The sequence below is a fragment of the Sturnira hondurensis genome, unplaced genomic scaffold (genome assembly GCF_014824575.4).
Source record: "Sturnira hondurensis isolate 20B ecotype Veracruz unplaced genomic scaffold, ASM1482457v3 Scaffold0008992, whole genome shotgun sequence".
In the NCBI taxonomy this organism is placed as follows: Eukaryota; Metazoa; Chordata; class Mammalia; order Chiroptera; family Phyllostomidae; genus Sturnira; species Sturnira hondurensis.
Genome location: NW_028081623.1, coordinates 1,647,829 through 1,669,211, shown reverse-complemented (window position 1 = coordinate 1,669,211; position 21,383 = coordinate 1,647,829). Strand labels below are relative to the sequence as shown.

At 36.5% G+C, this 21,383-nt stretch overlaps 1 protein-coding gene across 10 annotated transcripts in view; it reads right to left on the bottom strand.

Annotated features, from left to right (window-relative positions):
* Positions 1 to 21,383, bottom strand: part of CADPS2 (calcium dependent secretion activator 2) — a 618,469-nt gene that overhangs the window by 249,663 nt on the left and 347,423 nt on the right. The gene's annotated exons all lie outside the window — the stretch shown is intronic.

Sequence of the window (21,383 nt, the reverse complement as noted above, 5' to 3'; positions counted from 1 at the left end):
TTCACTAGAGCAGGGCAACTAAGTCGCTGGGTTGTGACGTTGTATGTGGGGGTGGGGTCAAAGAGGAACAATGGCGTCCCGTCTGCTACCTGCCGCTGCGGCCCCCACTGGTGCTGCAGCTGCCACCATCACTGGGCCCACGCGTTTTGTTCCACTGCAAGAGAGTGTGCCACTGCTGTCAGCCCTCACCCCCTGGGGCCTGCTTGGTCCGTCTCACTGTGCGCAAATGTGCGACCGCAGTCAGTCTGCCCCACACCCCGACTAGGTCCAGGCCACTTGCGCGCCTAGGTTGGGGGATCTGCCCTGCCTGACCCTGCTCGCTGCTGGCTCCACCCCTCTTACCGTCCCTGTTGAAGGGTTAGATGTTGTCGGACTTCCATATAATTCAATTTTCTGTCCTTTGGTTGTATCTTTGTTCTCCAAACTTTTGTTGTATTCAAACTTGGTTGTGGGAGAAGGCACAGTGTTTCCACCTATGCCTCCATCTTGGCGGAAGTCCTCTGTACTATGATTTTTTTCTTATAAATACATACCTATGATAAAGTTTAACTTATAAATTATGCACAGTATAGATTAACAATAAAGTAGGAAAACTGTAACAATATACTGTAATAAATGTTATATGAATGTGTTTTCTCTGCCAACTGATCTAATAACCTAGATGGTTATTAATTAGGGACTAACAGGTGGGTAGCTTATACAGCATGCATATTCTGGACAAAGGAATGATTTACATCCAGGGGTAAGAGGCCAAAAATTTTGTAATGCTACTCAGAAGGGATTGCAACTTAAAACTTGCGATAGCCATGGGGATGTAAAGTACCATATAGGAAATGGAGTAGCCAACGAACTTATATGCAAGACCATAGACATGAACAATGGTAGGTGGATTTCCTGAGGGGTCCTGGGTTGGGAGGGGGGCAAAGGAAAAAATCAGGACAACTGTAATAGCATAATCAATAAAATGTAATTAAAAATAAAACTTAGGATTGTTTACTTCTGGCACTTTCCATTTAGTATTTTTGGAGGCTGTCTTTACAATCCCTGCCCCCATAGAGTCAAACGCTCCCCAGTGACATTCTGCATCAGAGTGGTACATTTGTTACAACCGATAAACCTACGTGGATATATCATGATCACCCGAAGTTCAGAGCTTACATTATGGTTCACCCTTGGTATTACACATTAAACGTGCACATTTCCATCATTACAGTATCATACAGGGATTTTTCACTGCCTTAAGAATCCTCTATGCTCTGCCTATTCACCCCTCCCCTCTGAATGTCATGTAATTGGAAACGTACAGCCCATAGCCTTTCAAACAAGATTGCTTTCTTTCACTTGGTAATATACCTTTAACATGCCTTCATGTCTTTTCAAGGCTTAATAGCCTATTTCTTTTTTGCACAGAATATTCCATTTTTTAAATTGTTTTTATTGTTGTTCAAGTACTGTTATATCCATTTTCTTGCCACTAGATACCCACACCCAACCCACCCCCAGAATATTCCATTTTAAAAAATGTATCAGTTTACTTATTCATTCACCTACTGAAGGCCATCTTGGTAGCTTTCAAGTTTTGGCAGTTGTGAATAAAGCTGCTATAACCAACCATGTGCAAGTTTTCTATAGAAATAAGCTTTCAACTAGTTTGGGTAAATATTCAATACCAAGTAGCATGATTGTTGGATCATACAGTAAAAATGTTTAGCTTTGTAAGAAACTGCCAGACTGTCTTCCAAAGTGGATGTATCATTTTGCATTCCCAACAGTGATGAAAGAGTTCTTATTACTCTATATCCTTGCCAACATTTGTTTCTGTAGGCGTTCCAGATTTTGGGCATTCTGATAGGTAGTTGGAATAGTTTTAAACAAACTTCCAATGACAGAAAATTCCTCTTTTACAAGTTGTCTAAGTAAAAGAAAAGGAGGAGAGGGAGGGGAAGGAAGGGATAGAGGGGGAAGGAGAGGAAGGGGTAGAAGAAGAGTGGGAGGAGAAAAAGTGGAAGGAGGGGAGGAGGGAGAGGGAAGGAGAAAGAGAAGAAAAAAAGAGAGAGAGAAAAGAAAAAAAGAAAAAAAAGCCGCTTAACTGATTTAATGAAATTAATACAACTTTGATACCCAAATTTCAAACTGGATGAGAACATTAAAAGGAAAAATTGCTGGCCAATTTTATCTATAAACAGTAATGAGAAATTTAGCAATGGAGATGACCATATAAATTACAGAAAGAGGGGATCAGCCAGTTTAAAATCATGAAAAATTATTCAAATTCAGAAGACAGATAAACTGAAGAGAATATTTAAATTATTTAATTTTAAATAACTTTAATAATAAAACATGAATGTAAAGATGATTTAACATCAGAAAACCCACCAAGTATAAATCAATATGTTGATGGTTTAATGGAAAAAAATAATACTGGTACCTCAGAATATAAGGAGAACACTTAATACAATTCAACAATTTTTGCTTTAATAAATAATTTGATAAAGCTGTATACTAAGAACATAAAGTAAATTATTATGAATAAAATAAGTTTTAGATATTGTGATGGTTAATTTTATGTGTCGAATTGACTGGGCTACAGGGTGTCTAAATAGTTGTCAAACATTTTGGGTGTTTCTGTGAGGATGTTTTTGTATGAAATTAACATTTAAATTGGTAGACTGAGTAAAGTAGCTTGTCCTCCCTAATGTGGAAGGATCATGCCCAGTTAGTTCAAGGCCTAAAAAGAACAAAAAGCTGATCTTCCCACAGGTAAAAGAGAATTTTTCTGTCTGACCTCCTTCTAACTGAAACATCGGCTCTTTCAGGTTGACAGTAGTTTCTGGCCTGCATGTTCAAATTGGGACATTGGCTCTACAGATTTGGGATTTGTCGCACTCAGGAGTCATGAACCAATTCTTTATGATAAATCTCTTAATACATAAACACACATACAAGTGCATGTGTATCCTATTGGTTCTGTTTCTCTGGAGAATGCTGATAAATACAGATTGAGTTCTAAGACTGGGAAAAGGCAACTCTGTCTGCTGTCACTTCCAAATAACTCAGCACTAGAGGCACTGTATAAGTCAAGGAAAATAAAAAGAGTGAAGACAGTAAATTAAGAAAACTGTTATTTGCTGATGAAACTGTTACTTGTAGGAGACATAATCTCCTACAGAGAAAAAATATAACAAAATAAACTGTTAGAATAAGACAACTGATCAAGTCAGCTTACCAATCAGTACTGTGCTTCTACTGCAAAAACAGAGGGTGAAGAGTGACCTGTTCTCCCCACAACAGCGTGGGAAAACTAGCCTGCTGAGGAAACAAAGTTGGAGGTTTTCCTTATATTATATCCAAAAGGGAGCTCTAAATAAGTTAAAGCCCTAAGAGATAAATCTATAAATCTACAATAAAAGAGCAAAATGAAGGAGATTATTTCTGTGCTTTAGGGGTAGAGGCCACTTTTTAAAAAACTCCCAAATCACAAATGCACAGAAATGAAATTGAAAAATTGGACAATTACTTCTGTTCAACAAGATTATCAGGCAGACAGTAAGTCATGAGGACATCTGCAATAGCTAAACCAAACAAAAAATAATTATCTACATGGTCTTTGTCCAAATGAGTAGACAAATGTGGCTATTTAAACTTAAATTAATAAAATTAAATATAATGAAAATTTTGGGCCCTAGTCACAGCCTTATTTCAAGTGCTCAAAAGTCACCTGTGGTCATCACATTGTGATAAATGCTGAAACAAAACAAGGAAAAATATATCAATACCCAGGAACCTGAGAGAAATTTAGCAGTTTAACTTGCTGAACTGTCAAGATGCACATTTCCATCATTGCTGTGATATTGGACAGTGCTGATCAGGAGAAGGAACATTTCTAAAATAATGAAAAGAAGTTGAAAACAAAAAGGCAAAATTGGCAGAGGAGATAAATATATGAATAACAAAAGAAAATGACGAACTGGACAAAATGCATAGGAATAGATACTCAAACTTATTTAAAAAAAAAACCCCTATTGCTTCCCATTCATCAAAAAAGCAAAAATTAGAAGGGTCAGTACAGCATTTTTGGGTAAGGATATAAGGAAGTAGGATTATAAATAAGAACAGATAATCTTGAAAGCAACCTTAGAACATATAATGAAATTAATATGAATATGTCTAATTCTTGGTTACATATAGTTGAGAAATTCTTAGTTAGGCCTACAAAGGGAAGTGAATGAGGACAATCAGTGGGGCCTTATTTATGGTGATGGACTGGAGACAATTCAGATGTTTGTCATTGGAGGAAAACATAGGTCAAATGTGATAGATGATATAGAATGTTATGTAATATCAAGAAGCAATGACCTAGAAGAATATATAACAATTCACATAGAACACAAACATTTAATGCTTGATGAAAAAATAAGAAATTGAGTATCTTTAGCATAAATATATAAATTTAAAATACATATGTACACAAGACACTACATATTTTATAAGAATATATAACATTCAAGGATACATTGGCTACCTATGCAGGGAGGAGCAAAATAAGGGACAGAATCAGGGAGGAAAGCATTAAAAAGTAAAAACAGGAAAGACTGCTGATGATATGCCATGAAAATGGGTATTCAATTTTCTATGCCCAAATCCTAGAGAAACAAACTGTTTAAACTCCTTCCAAGTAAATGTCCTTTTAGATTAACTTATTTTAACCATGAATTATTAAAAATTGATCTACCATTTTAAAAGTCCACCAAATCACAGCTATGTTTACAAGTTGTCAAGCAGTGTTGACAAAACTTGTAATTCACATATTATAATGTAACTACATGTTGATACCATCATTTGTTGAAAAAGTAGCCCTGGTTGGTGTGGCTCAGCAAATTCAGTGCTGGCCTATGAACTGAAATGTCATCAGCTGATTCTCAGCCAGGGCACATGGCTGGGTTGTAGGCCAGGTTCCCAGCAGGGGGCGTGAGAGAGGGTATTGATGTATCTCTTGAACATCAATGTTTTTCTTCCTCTCTCTCTAAAAATAAGTAAATAAATATCTTAAAAATAAAAAAGAAGTAGGTTTTCCCAAAACTGTGATAAACACTAAAATAAAATATTAATGCCCAGATACCTGAAAGCCACTTAGGAATTCAACTTAGTGTTATAGCAACTTAAAAATCACACTAAGTTTTAAAATGCTGTGAACTTCACTTTTTCAAGTTCAACAATCCAATAAAAAATCAAATTATACCAAATTAAAAAAAAACATTTAAAATTTTATGATTGTTAACCTTTATTAACAATAGATCATTTTAACAAAGTATGCTCTTGAATTTGGAACTAAATTTATATCTCAGCTCTTACAAATATTCCAACTAATTATTTCAGAATGAATGTAAATGACACTTTAATTAGTAATGTGTCTCCTGGCAATTAAGATTCTCTTACTTCTCTCAGCAATTAAAATGGCAAGGCATATTATTAAGGTCCCATGATTCTCCATATCTCTTCCTGACAATTAGCATGAAAAACATTAAAGGCACGATTGTAGCTATAATCTATTCACTAAATGTTTGGTAGCAGGACACATGCTTTCTCCTGCTTACCTAGTAATTTTCATATCATGTATATTATCTATCAATCATTACTGCAACTTGCACTCTGTATCACAAAGTTAAATTTTTTCATTTTTATAACTTATTATAATCAATTGATTTTATAGAAATCCGAGTTGTGGGGATAACTTTAATTACAAAATAATTTTAACTCATTTATTCACGATACGATTTTAATGGTCAGAACATTAAAAAAGAGTGGTTGATTCTAGAAGAAAATATTAGTGCTGGAAATATGAGATCTAAAATTACTATAAATTGAATATATTAATATGACAAAGATATATGCACAACATTGTTTATACTGCATATGGGGTCAAGAATAAAGGAAGCACTTTTATTTTTTATTTTTAAATTATCTATTTTTAAAATGGTATTATGAAGTGACTTTTATGTTCTTTTGATGATTTTTCTTATAACTCCAGCTTTTTATAACATATATCATCACTCTAATAAGAAAACATCTCGGTGTTACACAGAAATATATAAGTATTCCATGTAACAGGGACAGAACACAGAGCCACAGACAGCGACATTGGCTATATACTCTAACAAAACAGTATTGCTATGATGTAACACTGTCCTTCAGTAGTTTTAATCATGCCTCAAATTATTTTATCAATTATTCATATCTTTCGCAATAAACACATCTGACACTTTAATTCTGTTAAACAGTACTTACTAACTCTAATACTTAAACCTTTGACAGGACAACACGTAGTTGTCTACAATGAAGTAAGTGCAAATTTTGGAAAGATTAAAAAGACCCCATAAAATGTCCACAAATATTCCTTGCCTGAGGTCAAGAAAAAGACTAACCATATCAGAATTTGGTTTCCTTAGAATAAAAAAGGTACATCATATTTTGACATGTATAATGTGCTTCTGTGAAAAATGTGCACCCATGTTTTCCTGCACATTTTACGAGATTACTATGCCCATTATTTATATCCATGGTACGCAATCACTATACCCATGTATAATGTGCATTCTTATTTTTCTCTAAAAATTTTGGGCAAGATAGTGCACATTATACATGGCAAAATACTGTATTTGTGTCCAAAGTAAAAATAGGTATCGTAGGCAATGATAACCATATCCATATTATCTATACTATTTGCAAATGTAACATCATTTTTCTGTTTTGTTGCAGCTTCCTTATTTATTTTACACTGTTTTACTCATTTCAGGTCCCTATCTCTTTTACAATTTGAGGTATACATGACATAAAACATTATATAATATTAGTTTCAGGTATACCACAATGATTTGATATTTGTATATATTGTAAAATGATAACCACAGTAAGTCTAGTTAACATCCATCAACATAGTTACAGATTTTTTTCCCCTGTTATGAGAACTTTAAAGATCTATTTTTTTAGCAATTTTCAAGTATGCAGTACAGTGTTATTAACAATAGTCACCACACTGTACATTGCATCCCTGTGGCTGGAAGTTTGTGCCTTGTGACTTCCTTCACCAATAATTTCTTCTGCCTGCTCACTTAGTCCACCTCAGTCTAGAAAGCTATGCAATCACCAGGTTTCATCAACTCTCCTTCTGTCATTTTGTACATTTCATAAAGGGATTCAGCCCTTTTATGCTTCTTAAATATGTGTCATATTTATTAAGTTTAATAAATACTCATAAGCATATACAGTTATCACAATCCTACCTATAAGGACAATATTTTTCAGGTAATTAATATCATTCCCAAATAATTATTACATGTATCCTTGTTCATTCAATGACCATAGTGACCAATAAAAATTATACTCAGCTGACTTGGGCTACACTTTTCTGTATGCATGCATATAACACCTTCAAAGAAGAGTAAAAAGGTTTTAAAAATTATCTATTTTTTAAATTGTTTTTGAATTCTGGTATAAGGGTTTTTGAAAATAGCTTTAAATCACCAGTTACATCAGGTTCTGTAAAAGACTTATTTATTATGTCTTTTCAACCAGGATGTGAAAGTCATGGAAGAAATAGTCAAGTACTCAATGATCCATTGCACTGTGTGTATATACGGTTATATCATATTCTGCCAGCTTAAGTTGTTTTCTTTTATAGTTTTCTACACGTCTGGTCTATGCTGTTAGGTTAACAGCTGTTCTATATCAGTGGTGGCAGTAATTAGTATTATTATATCTAAAATATTTCCAGTGCTGCTTAATGTCTCCTTTTAAGAATCACCATTTTTATAGCAAAATTCACACTGTTCATTCATTCTTTCATTCAGAGTCTGGCATATGGTAATCAATAAATAAGTTTGAATGACTAATTTGATGAAATCAAGCACATAGTCAGTGCCTGGTTGAACAATGCTGAATAGTAACCTCTAGTCTACAAGAAGTTAATCTTAACTGGAGAGACAAACAAGTGTGTGGATGGTTATAACTCTACAATGGAGCGCATTCGGGTAATTTGGGAGCAGAGAATAGAGATGCCTGAATTAGTCTGAAATAGAAAGAGAAGAAGTATCCAGAAATTTTCATAATGACTTGATTTTAAAGTACATCAACAAATTCTTAATTAATATTTAATTTTGTGTGCTCTATTCTGAAGTCTATGGGCAAAGCAATAAAGTTAAGAGTCCGGATCCTTACCTGTAGGAGACAGCAATACAGCTATAGATGTAAGACACACACATTCCAAAAGCTAAGTATCCAAAGAAAGCAGCTTGTGGTAAAAGACTAAAGGAGAGCAAGGATCTCGGTACAACTCTTGGCAAAACTTGAAAAAGTTTGGTATTATCTTGTAGGGATAGATTTTACATTCTCATCAATTCAATTAGTCTTAGTTATACGCTCAAGAAAAGTGCCCATATGTGACATACACAAGCTATTCAAAGTAGCATTGTCTGAAATAACAAAAATGCAGGAATCACCCAATGCCCACTTTAATAAAATCAGTAAGTGATGGTATATTTATACAAAGTCATATTATGAAGACTACATATACATAAAGGAGTAGATCAATGTGGAATATAGCTTGGGCCAAGGATTATACTAATCCAATTCTGTGGATCTCTTGCACCATAAGAGAAAAGCAGGGAGAAGGTGGACAGGATTTTGTAGCAAAAGTGTAGCGCACAGTATCACTCAGCCTTTGTTCTGTAACTTGCCACTCTAAAACTTAGTGTCGTAAAACAACAATCAATTATTATACCTCATTAATCTATAGTTGACTAAGCAGTTCTAGTGATCAGGGCTCAGGGCTCTGCATGACCCACTCATAGGTCTGTGGTCAGTTATAAGCTGGTGAGGTGGCTCTGTTCATTTTGTCTGGGCTCACTCATGTCTGATCCTGTCTAAGACAATGGGGCTGACTCAGTTCTGCTCCTTTAGCCTTTACATACCCTCACAGTGAAGGCAGAGAACACAAGTGCTTTTTTAAGCCTGCTTTTGCCTAATTTGCTACCATCCTGGGGTCAAAGCAAGCTTCATGGCCAGGTCAAAGTTTGGAAGAAAAACACAGGTATAGAGCAAAGGGTATGGATTTAGGGATCCCACTTACTGGGTCCATTTATAAGTCAACCTACCATAGCATATACAAACACATCAGTTTTCTAAATAAACTATTCCTCCTTCACTGTAGCAAAAGGCAGGTCTTAATCAAAAAGGTTTATATAAGCAAGGTGCTAAGAAGACAGTATAAAAAGAGAAAGCCCACATTTCTGGTGCCTGGGGACTACAATGAAAAAAAAAATGGGACAAGGAAGGCAGCTGTGAGAGTGCCCCAGACTGAGGGGCTCCTGCCTCACTTCCCACTTCAGGTTCCATTGGGGAGACTCTGCTGTAACAAAGTGGGAACTGTCCCCACGAGGTGGAGGGAAGGGGAGCCTCTTTTGATTCCTGTGGAGTAAAAAGGACTTGACAGTTCCCTCAAAACCAGGCAGTGGGCGAAAAAGGGTCTAGGCAGTTAGTGACAATCAGCTCAAGATGAAGATTAGATTAGAGAGAAAATAAACTACCTTTCTTGGCATAGCTATACTAGTGTGAGAAAATGTGCAACCTAATACTCAACCATTAGGGTTTGGTTAAGAAAGAATAGAAGAAATAGGGTTGGGTTAGTAAAAGCATTTTCAGGGTGTAAGAATGGACTGATTTGGTGGAAGTTGGGAAGGGAGGGTTTGTTGGGTATACAGAGGAAAAAGGTTGGAAAAACTGGGTGGGGCCAGATTTTTGAACAATTCAAATGCTAGGCTAAGAGAATGTGAATCTAATCCCATAAACGACAGGAAAGCACTAGAAGTTTTTTAGTAGAGATATAATAACAATAGTATTCCTAAATTCCTTAATGATTTGGAAAAGTAAATATAGCAAGATAAATACAAAGGTTACCAAAACAGATTTTGGTTTGGTTTGGTTTCTTTGTTAGAACAGAGACTGAACTGCAGAAGGAATGGAAGGGGTTTATCTGTAGGAAACACCAGACAGAGACACGGACTAACTACTAAGGGTGAAGAGGAACTGGGTCATGACAAACTAAACATCAATAAAAACTGGCAGAGAGGATAAGGCCAACAAATTTCACAGAGGCGGAAATGGCTAATATCCAAATTTTCTGTAACTGACCTTTGGTCTATTGTTATATTATTCTAACCTACTATCAACAGAAAAAATTTTAAATTTCATAAATACTGATATATGAAATAAGCAAAGGCACTAAAATATATATTTGTACTTTTATAAAGGCAACAAATGAATTCTTTTTTTAAATTGTAAAAAGACGATGTGCTTTTCCTCTCTGAACTGAATTATTAATATACTATTCTTAAGGATATAAATGATTCCAGGATGAATGATTAGAAATTTTAGTATTTTTAAAAATCCTTTGCTCTCTCTGCTCATGTCATTAACTGATGTTAAAATTGTGATGACTCTTTATAATCAGAACACACATTCATCCAGCTAAAAGTCATTTGCTATCTTCCCCATTATCGTGAACTTACGATGATTTCTAGGCATTTCAAATATAGTCTTGATATGAAACTGTGGCTGTGAAGTGCAATTCTGTTGTCAATGCCCCACTCTGCTAACCTCTAGCTATGATCATAAAAGGCAGGATTAGGAAATAGTCCTCTTGACAGTATGTTATGAAAAAAAAAGGCCAGAGTTAAATACATTGCTAGACACAGGGCTACTTCTGAAGAGATTTAATAGTTTCTGTATTTTCAGACACTACTCTACCCATCAGTTCCTTCCACTAACACTCTTTTTTTCTTCTGGACCTCTGCGAAATCTCCCTAGGCTACCTTCCTCTCTTTTAGTTAGGGCTTCCAAATGAAGATGTTGCTTGCCTGCAACATCTATGGATCAAGTTCCTCTGCTCCACTGCCCTTTGCTTCATGCTGTCCTCTAACTCAGGTAGCCTTCAGGCCCCTAGATTTCTTCCTCATGCTGACCCACAGCTGTGCTCTGATCCTTCGGCATCTTTAAAAACCTTAGAGCAGTTAGCCCTTTCTTTTGCTTACTCCCTCCCTCACCTTTTCTTCCATTTGTAGGCTCTTGACTTGACTTGTCTCTCTGCCTGATGAGCAAGGCACTGGTTCCTTTTAAATTCCTCTTTTATTCTGTTTTGTCAGTTGCTGGGAAAAATATTTTCATTAAGTTCTTCGTGCATATTGAAATGGAGGAAAAGTGTTAACTAAATAGAATTGATGGAATAAATTCTGAAATAAATGTAACTATTACAAATCAGGAATTACTATAAGACAAAGGAACTAAATAACTTTTTGATTCCACAAGAAGAGTATGTACAGACTTCAATCTTGTTTTCTTTTTTCTCTTTAATAAGCATTGGTTACATAATTCATCACTCTTACATAAGTGAACTCTGTGGTATACTTCTAAACACAAGAAATGTTGCTAAAACTTTATCCTACAGTTAACCATGTATCACAGGAACAGTCTAAATATAATGTTGACAGATAATAGATAATATTAGAAATCTACCTTCTCCATCATAGCTAGGGAAAAAGCCATTAAGAAAGCCGGTTGCACTGTATTTTGTTTTAGAGAATGCATTTTCCATAGGCAGTCTTCAGATTTCTAGGCACATGGAAAATTTTAGAATAATGAAACTTACTGCAATTCCTTTGAGGGCAATAATGTTTTGAAGTAAAATCCAACAAACTTATATTACAGTGTTACTGGTTAGATAATGACACAAATCAATCCCACAATTACTTTAATATAAAAAAAACCTGTGACATTAAGTTCTGCATTGTTTTTTCTTCAGAAAATAAAAAATTCCTTTATTCATTCAACAAACGTTTATTTAACTTCTACTAAGTGGTAAGCAATTTTCTAAAAACTAGGTTTACAAATAGCAGTGAACAAGACAAGGTTCCTTTCCTATTGAAATTAGAGTTGGTTGGAGATCTATCTACTCAACAGTAAATTACCCAATTGGAGATAAAATTTTAGTTGGTGAGACAGTCAATAGATGAATAATATCAGATGCCCCTAAAAGTTTAAAAAGAGTGAAGCAGGTTACAAAGAAAGCTGGCAGTGGAGAGAGAAAGGCCTGCTCTGTGGGTGGTGGCAGGATGGGCCCCTCTGTAGGGAGGACGGCCCATTAGAGCCCTCGTAGGAGAGAGGGCAGCGAATGTGAGGTAAGAGCTTTCGCTGAGTGTCAGCCCCTGCCAAGGCCCTGTACTTGGAACCAGCTGAGAACTGCAGAGCAGCAACGGCAGAACCCCAATCTCAGCAACATAAATCTCTCCTAACAATTCTTTTCATGAAACATTAACATGTATAATTAGACTAATTATTCAATTACATAAATGTCTTGGCTGCTGTGTAAGTACAAAACAACAGTCTTTGAGCAAGTAAGTTTTGAGTAAGCTTATCAATACCAGCTTAAGTGTGTATAAAACTATAATTTAAAACATATAAAATATAGCTGAGCTAAAATTAAATCTAATGTATTTGGTATGTAAAAATTATCGAGACCAGCAATTTACCAAAAAGTGGACAAATTTTAATACTAGCAAAACCTGACAGACTATTTAGAGCTATGTAGGATAAAGTAATGCTTGTCTAATGATTTAGGTAATAAAATTGAAAATAAATAGCGATTCAACCAAGCATACCAAAGACACTGTTATTGAAAATTCATGTTTTGAAAGCATCTGCTATTTTTAATATGTTGGACTCTGCAATGGGAAATAAAGAAAGAAGATCTATCCGATTCTCCTCACTTGCTAAGAAGTCATCTCCACGTGTTCTTTTTTAGAACCTGAGATTATTTTGTCTCTCATGTAAATCATTCAAGTCAGCTCCTCAGGCATGACTGAGAGCTCTTATGTAATATTTTCATTTTCCTCCCTTGGGACATAGAGAAGACAAAATAAAGTTGGCAGTAAAACATACACAGACACACAAAGCAAAACAAAATACCATCATCAACACCTACATACGCTGTCAAATAAAAACATAAACTAAAGCCATCAATTAAGCAGAGGGCCCTGATGAGGGCTGTAACTTTTATACTCTCAAGGAATTCCTGAGGATTTGTACATTTCTATTTTCCCATCTGTCTCTGAACATTTTCTTCTGAATATACTCAAATGATACGATTAAAATCAGGTTCTATTATAGTTCACGGAACTACGATTTTTAAAAAATATTTATCTTAATTACAACTGTTACTATGCTCAGGACAACCCAACTTTATGGTGGAGAAAAGTGAGGCTATGTGTGAGAAGTTAAGTAACCCCATAACAAATGACAGGGCTTCAATTTGAGCCCAGGTCTGTTTAACTCCAAAGCCTGTATCCTTCACCACTTTCTGTCTTGCTTCCTGTTTATGAAGATGTCTGTAAAGAGAATAATGTGGCTTGAAAATTACTTAACTTTTCCCATCCTGCCCAAGAATATGAAGATTTCCACCTTACTTTCTTTAAAGAGAGATTAAATTTTAGGTTTAAAATAAAGAATTAAAAGAAATAGATTTTGGAGCTGTGAGAAACCTAAGGATCATTTAGTGAGCTCAATGTGTTGTTTTAAAGATGAAGAAACAAGGGAGGCACATGGCCACAGAGCCAGAGCAGCAACCTGCCCGCAGGGCTGGAGCCCGGGCCTCCCAGTTTCAGGGGTGCTTGAGAAGGGACGAGGGAGAGAGGGGCCAGAGACAGGAGTTGGAAGGAATTAGTGCTTTTGCTACTTACTTTTTAAAGTAATTTGTGCTGTTTTATATCTTGACTGTTTATGTTTAGGTTTACTTCTTTTACCAGCACCTCAACTTGAAGGTATACCTTTTAAAGGGTTTTATCGATAGCTAAAACATACTGAGCAGTACTGTGAGCAAGCCAGGATTCGAAGGCAGGAAGTCTGGCCCCAGCGCTCCCGCTCCTGAAATGCGCTGCTCCTTTAGAGACTGCAGGGACAAGAGTCCTTCCTGAAGACTCACCTTAAGGGATCCTGGCAAATGAATTTCCCTCATAAGCAGGTTTGGGGTAAAAGAAATTTTACTATTTTTTATTTTAAAAACCTATTTGCTTCCTAACTTTTTACTGTGATAACCGACTTCTTTCATCATAAAAGTAGTATAACTACTTCACAGAAAACATGGAAAATAGAAAAAAATTATCCATAGTTGTATTACTCTATGCCACATGTTTAGTAGACATATTTCCTTTCTGAATTTTTCTACATGTTTTATACTATCAAAATATAATAATCTTATAATGTATATTTTTCACATTAATCTTACACAAAGCCTATCGTTTCAGTCTGTCTTCATACTTCCTTTCTTGCCCTGAAAAAATTCAAATAAATCTGGAAATCTGTCATCTCCCTCCAGGTTGCCCCACTTCTCCCAAAACTCTGTACAGCCTCTGACTGAGGGATGCCTGCAGTGGGAAGAGGGGAGCACACTCCTGGAGAGCTGGGGAAGGGACTGATTTGCTGAGTCATGAACTCCCAGGGGGTTTAGGAGCCATCCACATTTTCTAATCCAATGTCTCCTTTAGCAACTCATGGAACTGAGGCCAATGAAGATGCAGTGACTCACCCAAGTTAGTGACAGAACTGAGACCAAAACAGAAATGTCTTAGCTCTTACATTAGTGCTTATTCAATATAACTATTACTGCACTGCCCTCTATCTGTGCCATAAGTATTTTTAAACTTCTGGATGTGTGCAAAAGAATAAGAAGTATCACTGTGTCAGAACACAGTACAAAAATTTTATAGTAAGGCATCAGGTAAGAAAATGAAACAATCCTATAATTCTATACATAGGCTGGTTATAAAATTTTATGGTATTCCTAAATAGTTTTCACAATAATTTTTGGAAAAGTACCGCAACTTAATTAAGATAACCTATGAATATGGTCTGTAGTTTGTGGGAAAGATAAAGAAAAAAGGACCTCATCTTCCCTCTTTAATTACTAGCCCTAAAATGCCTTTGTTTAAGATGCTCAAATGTTACACTTAGGGGTGTCTATAAACAAAAGAAAGCAGTTTGCTACATGAAAAGAAAAGAAAATGTATGTATGTTAAGATGTGTAATGCATAAGGTGAAGCCCAGGGATCCCGACTGTTCATTTGGTGTTGGGAACCCCTCTGCCTGGTTTCAGGAGTTGTAACTGCCCCCCATGGCTAAGGCTGAGTGAGTGACCTCTGGAATGTGAGCCACTAAGGAGACAAAGCTTATTTCCCTGGCAACATCATTGCTTCTGCTTCAACTCCCTGCCCCCAATGCTTGGTCAGTTAGTCAGAGACAGGTAAGACCCTTGAGAGGAGGGGCAACCTAAGCTAGACACAATCACTTGGGAGGCCATCACAGAAGGACTCAGGGGGCTGCAGCGAAGAGGGAGTGACGGACCCTTGCCCCCTGGCTATTCTGACAGCCTGAGTCCCCATTTCTGTCTGGGAGAAGCACTTCCTGAGTCTAATCTGCTTAAGCCTAAAAATCTATGACTGGGGAGGTGGTGCAGCCCTTTGCCAGCTAGAGTGGGTTCCGGGATGATCTGGCATAGGAAAGAATTCGTACAGTCCTGTGAAGCCTGCTTTGCTAAGAGTGCTTTCATTCATATGATAAGGGTCCGAGTAGGAAATGAGTATGTCTCCCAAAGTTTTTGTAACCCCCTTACCTGACAGACACTTACCCAGACTAAGCCCTCAGATTTCTTTGAAATGTTATCTATTGTTTGATCCTTGCCACCTGACATTGATTGATGAGCTTTACCTGTATTCCTGTGTGTTACAACCTAATAAAGCCATTGAAGAAGAGGTTCTTGGTCTTTCTCCTCTGAGAGATTGACCACCTCTCCTCCCCAAGCAGATCATGTCTTAGTAGTTTAATTTTCATCCATGGCAGACAGGGGCACTTGCTGGCAAAGTTGCCCCCACAATTTGGATAAGCCAAAAAATCTACAAGGCAGACTGGGTGGAATAGACACTCACTTTATTCCTCACACTATAGGGAGCACCAGTGAGGCAGGTCCATGAAGCAGAACCACACCCCCTGTGTCCCCTGTGTTTGAGACTTGTTTTAAGGGGTCCCATGTGCCTTACATGTGACTCTAAACTACATTACCTCCGTGTAAAGAAAAGGTCAAGAAGCTACTCCCAAGAGGTGATGAGGAGGAAGTTACAATTCACTTCCAAAATAATACATATTCCTTCTAGCCAGGGACCCCCTGATCAGCCCTCAGTCGTGAGAAGGAGGAGAGCCATGTCCACTGACCCCACAAGATGTTATTCCCCTGGAGTAAAATCTTGAGAGTGAAAAGGTGCTGAATGGAAAGCCACATTTAAACTTAGCATTAAAGACTCATTTATTACAGAAGCAGTCAGAGAAATTTTCAAAGGGATATGTTACAACATCTAGTTTAATGACCATTAAAGTTGTGTTTGAAAATATTGCTATCATTATATAAATTATGCTTAATGATTTAAGTTAGCATACAGATAATTACCTAAATATGAAGGCATTTGGAAAAAGTAATTTGGCTTTATAGCTTCTTCTTTTTACCATTCTACAATGGTTATATTAATGTTAATAAAGTACCACAGGCAGATTTCGCTTCTAAAAGTTGTATGTGGAAAAAGAATCAATTGTGTATGAATAGTCTAGCAAATGCTATGTCAGAAGTTTTGGCAAGGCAACAAGAAGTGGGATTTCTATGAAATCAGGATAAGCCACAATGAGGTAAATTTAAATAGGGAGTGCACAAAGACCTGTCTGTAGAGGTGAAGGTCAGGTGAAGGTCAGATGTCCATACATGGTTATTTCAGAGAAGGTCATGTAGGAACGTCATTCTAAGAGGTTGCTTTAAAATGAGAAATCAATTTTTCCTGGGGAAAAATAGAATCATGCTTTTTGTAAGGCCTGGGCCCTCCATGCACATGCCATCTTGAAAAGAGGAAAAAATTTTCCCTCCCTTGGCCTGTCCCCTAAATTAGTTGAAGATCAGAAACCTTACATCAGAAACAAAACAGTGCAACTTTATTAGAGTGCAGTCATTCCACTCTAACAGCAAATGCTTTGTTTGAATTCTAAGTAAGTGACTAAAAGTTACGTGACAGCCCAGCACTGGAACACCTGAGGGCCCTCTCTATGGGAGAGCAGGGGAAAACAAAAATGAAGCCAGCTTGGTGCGCATCCTGTTCTTCCTGCTGGGGGCTGAGCTGTTGGCGCCCCCTGCAGTGAGAAGTGGGCCCAGTGCCTAGTATACCTTAATAATGTAAATGGACACTTCATATATATTCATATATCTGACAATTTCAAAATATTTCAACACTTCTATCTATTCAACACGTGTTTTAATAGCCAAGTATGACTCCACACAAAGAAATATAAGATTTATATGACAGTGATATAACTACAATTTTACCTTACCAATTCTTAACTGTGACAAAACTCTTCTATAGTTCTATATTCATGAAATTCTCATTCAGTTTTCTCTGCAAAATAACCAGCTGCCTACAGACATCTGATCGGTCCTGGTCAAAATGCCTTTGACCAGTATATTTGTGATGGCAAATTTAATTTTCTTCTTTCTCCTTTTCAACTGTAGACTTATTTGTCATAATAGTCATTTGTTTTATTAGTTCCATTTTATTTTGTCTTTCTTTTTGTTGAGAAAATATCATTTGAGTTAGGAAAATGTTACTTAATAAAATGGGGATAGTATTTCTGAGACTTAAGTTAATACTTTTACTTAGCCACTAGGTTATGCTAAAGGACAGTCCATTTGTTCAAGAACAAGGCTGTTTTCTATCGACTCAGAAAAGCAGACAAATAAATTCAAAAGCTGAATATGAATTATTCAGCCATTCAAAATCTAACTGGTAATTCACTTAACAGATTTATATGAGTTCATTTACATAATTACTTTATATGACATACTCCAAAAGAATAAATGCACTAAATATTTTTTTTACCAAACATGTCTGATGGTAAATACACAGTTTGTTTTTAAAAGAATGAAATTATCATTATGTTTATTTTATCCAAATTAAATAGATATTTTCATTTGCATGTAGTCAATTCTGTTTTTAAAAACTAATGTATACAATGATGGATTGATTAGTTATCAGAAACATGAGCTTTAAATCAGATATTTTTCTTTCTGCTTCAAAAAAAGTCATTTTAAAATGCAATAGTTAAGAACCAAACATCATGCATTTCATCTATCTTAGACATTTTTCATATTAAAATTATACTCTATGTCCTACAAATTGTGTTTAAAACCCTTTTAGTTTAAATTCATAAACACAGTTTACTCTCATTCTTACTACTTTTCCCTTAAAACTCTAAGGAGCACACTACTATCATTTTCATCATTATTATTTACATCTCTCCCCGATTACCTAGTCTGGGAGGCAGGGGGGTTCAAACAGATCTGAGAAACTCACAGTCTAGTTGGGAACACATATGAAAATATATATAACATTGATAGAAGATTTATTTAGGTATAATACAGGACCCCTTATGTGATAAATGAATAAAACAGAGAATATGTGTTAAAATAGTTCACATAAAGATATACATGTCCCCATTATTAAAACAGAAATTAGGCTTATGACTAAAATCTAAAAGGATTTCAAAGTCAATTTCTGAAAATGCTCTGAAGATAACATGTATAACCCTCCAGTTTACTGTTTAATCTACTTGTCAACTCTATATGGAAGAAGAGTTTGCTATATTTTAAAGATATATTAATCTTTTTTAACTTGACATGTCTCTTTTTCAATTATTCATAATTCATCTGTTCATTATTCATCACAAGATGAATTATTGACAGAACACAATCCAGCCCGAAAGGAAGATGCTATTAATCTACTGTGTGCTCCTATTAAATTGCTGCTTTGGCATATGACAGATAGAGCACTTGGGGGGAGAAGTGGTGAGTGTACGTTCTCTCTCAGATGTAATTCAGTTCAGTAAAATCCATTTACGAAGCACCTCAGAAAAAGATGGATATAGTTATGATGGAGGTCAAATTATGTTTTCTCACATACAAATATGCATACGGGTGGTACTAAAATATTTAAACCTTACCACACTGGCACTCAGAAGCCCGTACTGTGCTTGTGGGACAGCAGCTGTGCCATCCCCCCCCTGGGGACATGCTGCTGTCACAGCAATGCTGGAAGCTTTTAATTCTGGCTGATCATTATTATGCTCAATACTGGTATTAACTAAATTTTTGAATGACTATTAGTATAAATTATTACAATATTCTTAATTATGCTACATCACAACCAACTCTAGATATTTTCAATCCTAAAACTGAAATCACAGATATTTTCTACTCCAGAATTTCTTCCTTTTATACACAATAAACTTCAGAGATACCTGAATGTCTGAAAATGCCTGCTGATATCTTTTAGCAATGGTAGATAACAATTGATGTAGCTGAGACCTGAATCACTCCTGATTGGAATCTATGGTGAGATCTTGAGCTTTATAGATTAAATTGAGAGACTGTGATATATTCTCTTCGGTAATCCCCTTCATATTCACCAGATGTCAACTCCAGAGTCATTCTGGGGGTTCTGAATTTGTCAAAGAGTACTGACATGTGACATAAACCAATTCTCCTTTAGTGCAAAAAAGTAATTTAAAAAACAATAAAAATAAAAAACAAACAAAAATCAAGTCTTGAAAGGGGGCTGGATTTTCCCACCTTCCTTGGATCATTCATTCTAAAGCAAGAAATTGCCAGGATCACAGCAAGGCTTTCTTTCCACAGGGGCCAAAGGTTGCAGAACTTGCCATGTGCCCAACTTCACATTCAATCTTGGTCCTTGGGACAACCTGAAGGTGCCAGGGGTTATTCACTCTGGTGCTGGCCATGCATAAATTAAGGGGCATCTTGACACTGTAACACACAAGTTCCCTTTTTGTTGTTGTGCCATGCATTAAAACAAAGAAACTAGTTAAAACCAGGGCAGATGTAACTGTAGTGGCTGAAACACCATGTTCCTATATGTCTAACTCTAGGGAGCATAGTCTACTAGTCTCTGATCACTTTGGGGCATCAGTACTCAAGACTCTCTGGTCTAAAAGTTGCACCAAACCTGTCACTGTCATCCAGAACTCCTGCCAAAGCACATACTCTGTCATGTGACTAGCATGCCCTTCCTCCCCACTGCCCACCTGCTGAATTAATAGTTCAGATTTCATCTTGAAAGTCAGTTGTCTTGTAAAATTTTCATGACTAACTCCAGTTGGAATCATGTGTTATTTCTCCCGGTTCACGTTCCTCCCTTATAGTACTTATGGCTCAGTGTTATAATTATTTGTATACAAGCTCCAATCCCTGACTAGCCAGTTCCTTTAGGCCTGGCATGGCATTTCACTGAGGTCTGTTCTGGTTTCAGCAAAGTAAGTGCTCAATAATGTCTGCAGCATAAATCAATGGTGAGCAGGTAGATGGATGAATGAAAGAAAGAATTCTAAATTTTAAATCCTGTAATTCCAACTGCATTATGAGCTGAATCACAGTCTTTACTCTACATGACTACATTAAAGATGCCAGAACGTGAGTTTCCAAAATGACTGTTTCCTTTGGTGGGATTAGATCTGATTCTGCACACACAGTCCGCCCTAACCACGGGAGCAGTGCAATTCTCAGTCCCATCCCCACAGTCATATACTCATGTGGACCTCCCCCAGCTCAGAGCCCAGCTTTGTTTTCCCTACAGTCATCCAAAGAACCCTTATCTTGTGGACTTATTGGTTACTTCTAACACCAGGTTGGCGATCTGGGCCCAAAACCTGCAGACTCTGTACAGGAAAGCATGCTATTTAATTCTTATTTTTGTTAGTAAATTTAGGATAACCCACTTTAGCAACTGCTTCTCTCCATACTAAGAAAAATGGTCACATTCTTTCCTAGTGGCTAACACCCCTATGCTGGGATATGGCTGTAGTGAGTCCTAAAGTATGAATCAGAGAAACCTGCATTTTTAAAAACAATTCATTTTATTGTACTTACGAGTTCAAACCTGTTACCTCACCAGCAACATGGGAAAAAGGTCTTGGTAGAGATGACCCTGCCCCACAGCAATCCCCTGGAGCCAGCACTTCCGGCGAACCTGCCAGCTCAGTTTCCTCCAGCACTGACTGAGTTTTTCAATCCCTCACTCGATGAACACTCACATCTCTGCTATGAAAACTTACACAGTCGCCTGGGTTATATTCAGACCACCTTGTAAACTTAATACATTCTAGGTAATTTATTCCTGGAGACCTGAATGCTAGGCTTATTTCAACTATTATTTTGAAAAATATTACCTAGACAATATCTC